The following is a 6,800-nucleotide window of genomic DNA, read 5'->3' as shown; positions in this document are numbered from 1 at the left end:
CCGATGAGACAAGTATCACACTCAACTTGTTATATATATTAGCCCAATTGTTTCTGATGGGTACTGTCATTATTACCTTGTTTACTTATTGAATTGTGCATGTGTATATAGTACAAGTGTGTGCAGATTTGCATGGATGTGTGTGCACATGGGTGGAAATGGGCAGAAGCTGACTTTGAATGTCATTCCTCCTTGGATGCCATACATCATGTTTTTGGATACAAGGTCTCTCACTGGCCTGGGGGTTACCTATTCAGTAAGCTCCAGAGGTTCACCTGTCTCTGCCTGCCCAGACCTGAGATTATAAGTGTTCACCACCATGCCTGGCTTTTTATTTGGCTTCTATGGACCAAACTCAGGTCCTCGTGCTTGCTGAGTTATCTCCCCAGCCTAGGTACTATTATTTTTAGTACAGGATGTTGAGACTGGAAGAGACTTAGCAACTTGCCGTATAGAATGGTCAAGCCAGGCTGCCAGGCACGGCAAGATGCCCCAGGAGGTGGGAGAGGATCCTTCCTCCTGACTCAGACACTGAGCCCTCATTTACCAGGCATATTAGCACTAGGTGCTGTCATCTGTCTCAGCTCTTGGTTATTTTGTCATTGCCCAGAGGAAAAAGAGGATGTGATCATGGGGCTCCCAGTATGGAGACAGTCCTGTTATCTATCAAAGGTTGGGTGCTGTTTTGGGCACTCTTGCTCTCTGGCCAAGGGCAGGGTCTGGGTGGAGGAGAGATTTGGCACCACTGCACAACAGTCTCAACTCTGATAGAAGCTGCCTGACTCTTGTCTTAATTGACTGTCATATCCATGTTCCATTCAGCAGCTACCAGGCAGCAAGTGAGATAGATCTAGGTGTTGTTCTTGGTGACAGACACCTTGCTCTCTGATCATCAATGACTAGAAGTAAGGGAAGCCAAAGTCCCCTAGGGACGGTTGCACATTGTCTTCAATAGAAGTGTAAAACTCACTGAATTCCATGACAAGGAAACAAAGACAAACGCCCTGGTAGTGCAACCTCCCAGGAGTGCAAATCCTCCTGCTCAGTTTCCTGAGGAAAAAAAGGGGAGGCATGGCCATGCCAGCCTCACAGGTGTCATTTCAAGTACCTAGAGGGCACTGGGTGAGTGTGACCATTCTCTGTCCTGTGCTGGGGACCTTCCTCACAGGAATAAAGGCACTGGAGAGTCCAGCATTATCTACAAGGATAGGAAAGAGGTTAAAGGTCAGATCCCAAGCTGGCCCAGAGGCTTCTAGATTTTTAGAGCCTGGGAATTGAAGTTCTCTGCTGGCCTAACATTAGCAAGTCTTAAGAATCCTTCTTTTAATCCATGATTTTTTACAATTTTTTTTAAATCAAAACTTTCACTTTTTTTTCCTATTCAGAACTGTGTGGCAAGCTTGACCAGGGGATGGGTAAGGATTACTTTGTTTTTGTTTGTGCTAGGAGACACTGAGACAGGGCCTCTTAAGGGAACTTGCGCTGCTGCAACTCCACTGTCTGTCACCTAGGGAACCCACTCTGCTGCAGCCCCTCTTTCTCACCTAGGGAACTCGTTCTGGAACATCACCACACTGCTCACTGCATAACCAAGGAATCTAGATTCTCTTGGGCCCTCAGCAGCCCACGGTGCAGGGGTGGAAGGAACATTGGCCCCAGTGCCTGGAAGCAGCCTGGCCATGTGACTGCTTTTCTCTGTTCTTCCCTTAGGAAGATCTGGGGAAGAGAGAGGAGGGCAGAGGGCTGAAGATGCTTACAATCCCTGGTCCTTTCCCCTGGGTGAGTCATAGTTTGGGAGCGGCTATAGGTACCACTCAGCCATACCCTGAGTTAACCTAGCCCTTTTTTGTTTTTATGCTTTTGAAACGGGCTTGCTACGTTGCCCAGTTAGCCTCCAATTCCTGGCCTTAGGTGAGCCTTCTTGCTCAGTTTCCTAGATAGCAGAGTCTAGAGAGGGTCACCACTCTGCCTAGTTTATTGTGGACGTCCAGCTCCCATGAAATGAACTCTAATATGGCTGGTATTTTAATTAAAGTTCCCCTGTGTGTCTCTACTTCTCAGATAAGTCTCAAAATATTTCTCTCCTTCGAAATAGGTCTTCAGACTACCTATTAGCTCCTCTTATAAACAACACTTTCAGGGCTCCAAATATGGTTCAGAGATGAAAAGCTTGCCCAACATCAACAGGGCTCTCTTGGGTTCAGTTCCCAGGAACACCATGAATACCTCCACCTACCACCCACCCACCCCTCTGACCCCAACCCCCACCAAACAGCACTTCTGTTTTGTTTTGTTTTGTTTTGTTTTCAGTGGGACACAGTTACTCCAAACAGAAACTACATCTCTCAGGTACCTTTGCAAGCAGGTAAAGCGTGCAAACTAACTTCTCCCCAGTAGGATATAAAGGAGTTTTCCTTTTCTCTTGCTTTCTACTGATTAAGAGGTAAGTGTGATGGGTGCAGACTGGGCAACTATTCTGTACTTTGAGGTACAAGTTAAAACTGGCAGAAGAGGAGAAGAACATCACGAAGCTGTCGTTTCAATGCAGACTGCCTGTTCTTAGACAATTACAGAAGAAGGAAATAAATCCACATAAAAGCGCTTGTTACTTTAGGTTTTTTTCACCCTCAGCCGGATCTAAGCCTGCCTTCCCTCCACAGCAGTCAAGGCACAGGTGTTAAAGATGGAGGCCTGGTTTGGCAGATGCTGCATGCTGTGTGTGTGTACATTCGTGGGAAGCACTAAGTTGAACCTAGGGCTTTGTGCGTGGGAGGCAAACGCTTTACTGTGGAGCTATATTCCTAGCCCTGAGTACATCTTTTAAGGAACAGAGGCAATCCACAGGCCCAGCAGATTCTGTCTCAGGATGGTGCAGGCCTGAGATCAGGTAGGGTGTGGTGGGACATTTCAGCCAGAACCAAAGCAATGGAAATCCCTCTCACCTCTCAGCTTAGGTGGCACATCTGCCATCCCATTGGGGCATGTGACTTCCTTAAGAAGGATATAGAGTTCCAAAACCACGGGGAGACTGGTGTCAAACATGCACACATCTATTGTCTGTAATATCCCAATTTTATCAAAGTTCAGGTCCCCACAAGAAACTCTCACAGCAACAGCCTATGTCACCACTACTGACCAAAGTCACAGAATATATTCCACTCATTTATACCACTAGTTTCTGAAACAGTAACTTGGGAATCATGGATAAAGCCCCCAAGACGCCAGGGGCAACTTGAAGGCCTTGGCCATTAGTAGTGCTTCTGTCATAGACTCTCAGTTCAGATCTGAGAGCAATCTGGCTGCTAATTGAGACTTATGCCTATGCCTTTACACTTGTGTGTGAATGAGGGAACTATTGGTCATGGCTTCTGGGGCTGCGGCAACAGCCTTGACAATCTATTTGTAGTGTGTGTTACTGTCTGCGGAACTAACAGTTATGGTCTCCAATTCATATGTGTGATGTAAACGGGTTATGGCGGGAGCAGGGCTATAATCCTGACTTTTCTGATAGCTATGACTTCAGAAGTTTATCACCACTGCGCTTTTCTGGTAGATTCTGTGTTCTGTATAGAGGTCGATTACCTACTCCAGCTTCACATGTGCATGTTGGTGACGACTTCTGGGAAGAGGGGCTGTGCGAGGCAGCATCGCTGTTGTTAAATCCTCCATGCAATCAGGGAGTTATCGGCCACCCACATAATCACAGCACACAGCAGGGCCTGATGAATGCTGAAGGTAAGAAAAGGGAAAGGCTTGGCCTAAGCTTGGTTTGACTTGGTACAAGTTCACTCCCCTTCTCTACCATCTGAAACTCAGGCTGAGTTAGGTCTTGAAGCATATGAAAGTTTTATTATTCAAGCCCCCTTTTAGTGACTGTTTTTTTTCTTCCCCTTGTTAAAACAAAAAATATTTTTGGTAATAAATTTTTGGAAAATGTGGAGGCTGGAGAGAAGGCTTCACAGTGAAGAGCATTTGCTGCCCTTCCAGAAGATTGGAGCTTGGTTCCCAGGATCCGTGTTAGGTGGCTCAAATCACCATGACTACTCCAGCTTTGAAGGCTCTGATGCCGTCTTCTGGCCTCTGTGGGTAACTGCATGCACATGCACACATGCACACAAAACAAGTCAACAAATAAATAGATAAATATGAATAAAAAAATCCACCACCAACAAAAAAAAAACAAATATTTCTAACTGGGACATGAAGAAGCAGAGAAGAAAAAGTAAGTACACACATGACCCCAGTGCCTAGAAATGACCACTCAGAATGTTTGGCGACTTTTGTTCAGGATTGCTTTGCCAAGGAGAGTTGCTGCTTTTTATCCATGTGATGCTCATTGCATGGTTCTTGTTCTTTCTCATGACTGTGTTTTTGACTTTTATTTTTCAAGCATGGTGAGTCATTCCAGGGTATGGAGAGACTGGCAGGTGAATGAAGAAGAGGGCAAAGGTGTGCCAGTGACAGGCATGTCAAGGACAGAGTCCTTAGATGATTGAACATTGGAAAGCCAGGTAGGCCTGAGCACAGAGTCCCTGAAGGCCTAGGGGCAGGGACTGTCTTGTTAGTGACCCAGAGGCATGTCCTTCTGCATTTAGCAGGTGCTGATAGCTCTGGAATAGGGCAGTGACATAACTAAAATTGCACCTTAGATCATAGTACCTGGTGGGTGACAGAGGGTCACTGGGGCTTCCTATGACCTCCAAGAGGGAAGGTAAGGGAACAAGAATGAAGTGGAGACTGGGGAGGAGAAAGGACATGGGTAAACGACACTCAGACTTGGTTCATGGAGCTGCTCAGATATTGTGATCCCAGATTCCCAAACCAAGAATCTTTAGAGGCTTTGGGCTGTAAAGGCTGTCTCCTCTTTGACTTTTAGATTCTCTCTGAGATTATGTCAGACAAACTGACATTACAACTTCAAAACAAAATTAACAAAATTCATTCAATTCTCATCTCCAGTATCCATGCCTCCCTATTCCCCCACAACCTGCCAACTTTGCTCCTTAAGGATTTGTTTCCCTTAATAATGCTGAGGAGTGGACACAGTCTGGAACCACCAGATTATAGTGAATGGGCTCCAATACACATGCCAACAATGTATAACCTGGAAGTGGTAACATGGACAGGATGGGCCCCTGGGATGGGCTGAGAGATGTTCACGCTAACCTTGGTTTAGTAGCAACAGCCTCAGTTTAGGATTGTAACCTTGTTAAAAGAGTAGACTGTGGTCAGGCCGGTGTTTCTTCTCAGAGCCTTTCTTGCCCCTTTCTTAGACACTGGTTGCCAGCATCACTAGAGCTGGAAGACAGCAGAGTAGAGCATTTGTTCTAGGGCTGCCAAAGGCAAGTGTCACAGGCCACAGGACTCAAACAACTGACATACATTGTCTCCAGTTCTGGAGGCTGGAAGACTCAAACGGAGGCATAAGCAGGACTGGTTTCTACTGAGGCCTCTCTCCTGGGCTTAGGGCCTGGCGCTTCTTGAAGAATTCTTGCAGTGTTTAACACACACACACACACACACACACACACACACACACACACACACACACTTTGTATCTCTGCATGCCTAAATTTCCTCCTCTAAAAAGATCCATCACATTGGATAGGTCTCAGCCAGAAGGTTTCATTTCAACAAGCTCATCTCCTTCTACAGATCCTGACTACAACTACAGAAAGGTTCCGAGGTGCTGGGGTTGAGACTTGAACATATAAATTGAGATGGGGGAGAGGGGACACAAATCATCTCATGACAGGGAGTACTTAGCAGAGCCCCAAATACAGTAGCTTATCAGGCTTCTCAGAGGGCGCAGACCAGAAAGAAACATAACCTAGTGGGCAGTGATCACCCCTCTAAGGACGAACCGGACAGGAGAAAGGCATGCCCCTGGAACTATGTCCACCCCCACAACAGAGCTGTGAGCATGCAACCTGTCTCTAGGATACAGAATGTCGGTCCCCTCAAGCCCATGTAATTCATTCTCTATGCTGAAGCCACTTCCCAGTGTTGACTCTCACTGCTCTCTCCATCAGCCACCCTCTGGTCCTCAGAGGGCCCAGCCAAGGGCAGGGCCATGGTGACAGGCGATTATGCAGCCCCATGTATTCATAATTCAAAATAAACCCATCAAAACATTTGCTCTTACTTTTAACCCCATTGTGGAAATGTTGAGACTCGCAGCAGAGACGATGAATACAGCAGACAAAGGTCTTCCCACAGCCCATAGCCCCTTAAACAATCTAATCCCATTGAAGAGATTTATGCCTGACCTGGGGGACCGGGCTGGGGAGCTGGGCTCCTGCGGGTGGCCCCTCCCTGCATCACCAGGCTTTCTAGAGACCAGCTGCCTGTTGCCATAGTGATTTGGTTATAGAAGGGCAATGCACCTAACCTGGGTGCCTTTTTTTTTTTTTCACATGCTTATTAAAAGAAAGGAGAAAGTTTCCATTAAACTCTCTGGGTTGATTACATTTGGGAACTTAATAACTGTTGGATTCAAAGAACTCCCATTGAACTGACCCCAGCAGGGCTCCGAGTTCACCAGGGGAACAAACACTCCGATGTGGCTTGGCATCTTAACCCTATTTAACATTTTAATTAAGAAGGGAAAATTTGGTGTCATTTGCTTTTCTGCTGTCTCCAGGAGCGGCAGGGGACTAGCCTGAGAATTCCCCCAAGAGTAGGGCGGAAAGAAATACATTAGCTAATTAGAGATGATGCAGGCGTTGCTTGGTCATTTTGTCGGCCAACTTTTCTGTTGCCCTCTCTTTCTAGAAGGATTCTTTAAAGGGGGAGGGGGC

At 46.5% G+C, this 6,800-nt stretch overlaps 1 long non-coding RNA gene across 1 annotated transcript; it reads right to left on the bottom strand.

Moving 5' to 3' along the window:
* Positions 1-3,822: 3,822 nt before the first annotated feature.
* LOC121134589 lies at positions 3,823-6,293 on the bottom strand. The gene is made up of 3 exons (XR_005871693.1): positions 6,146-6,293; positions 5,167-5,298; positions 3,823-4,090 (listed from the first exon to the last, which is right to left on the bottom strand). It is a non-coding gene; the product is annotated as an uncharacterized LOC121134589 (long non-coding RNA).
* Between the last annotated feature and the right edge of the window lie 507 nt (positions 6,294-6,800).

This window comes from Mesocricetus auratus, unplaced genomic scaffold (genome assembly GCF_017639785.1).
Source record: "Mesocricetus auratus isolate SY011 unplaced genomic scaffold, BCM_Maur_2.0 Super-Scaffold_4256, whole genome shotgun sequence".
In the NCBI taxonomy this organism is placed as follows: Eukaryota; Metazoa; Chordata; class Mammalia; order Rodentia; family Cricetidae; genus Mesocricetus; species Mesocricetus auratus.
The sequence above is the reverse complement of the archived record's forward strand: the minus strand, read 5'-3'. Positions and strand labels throughout refer to the sequence as shown.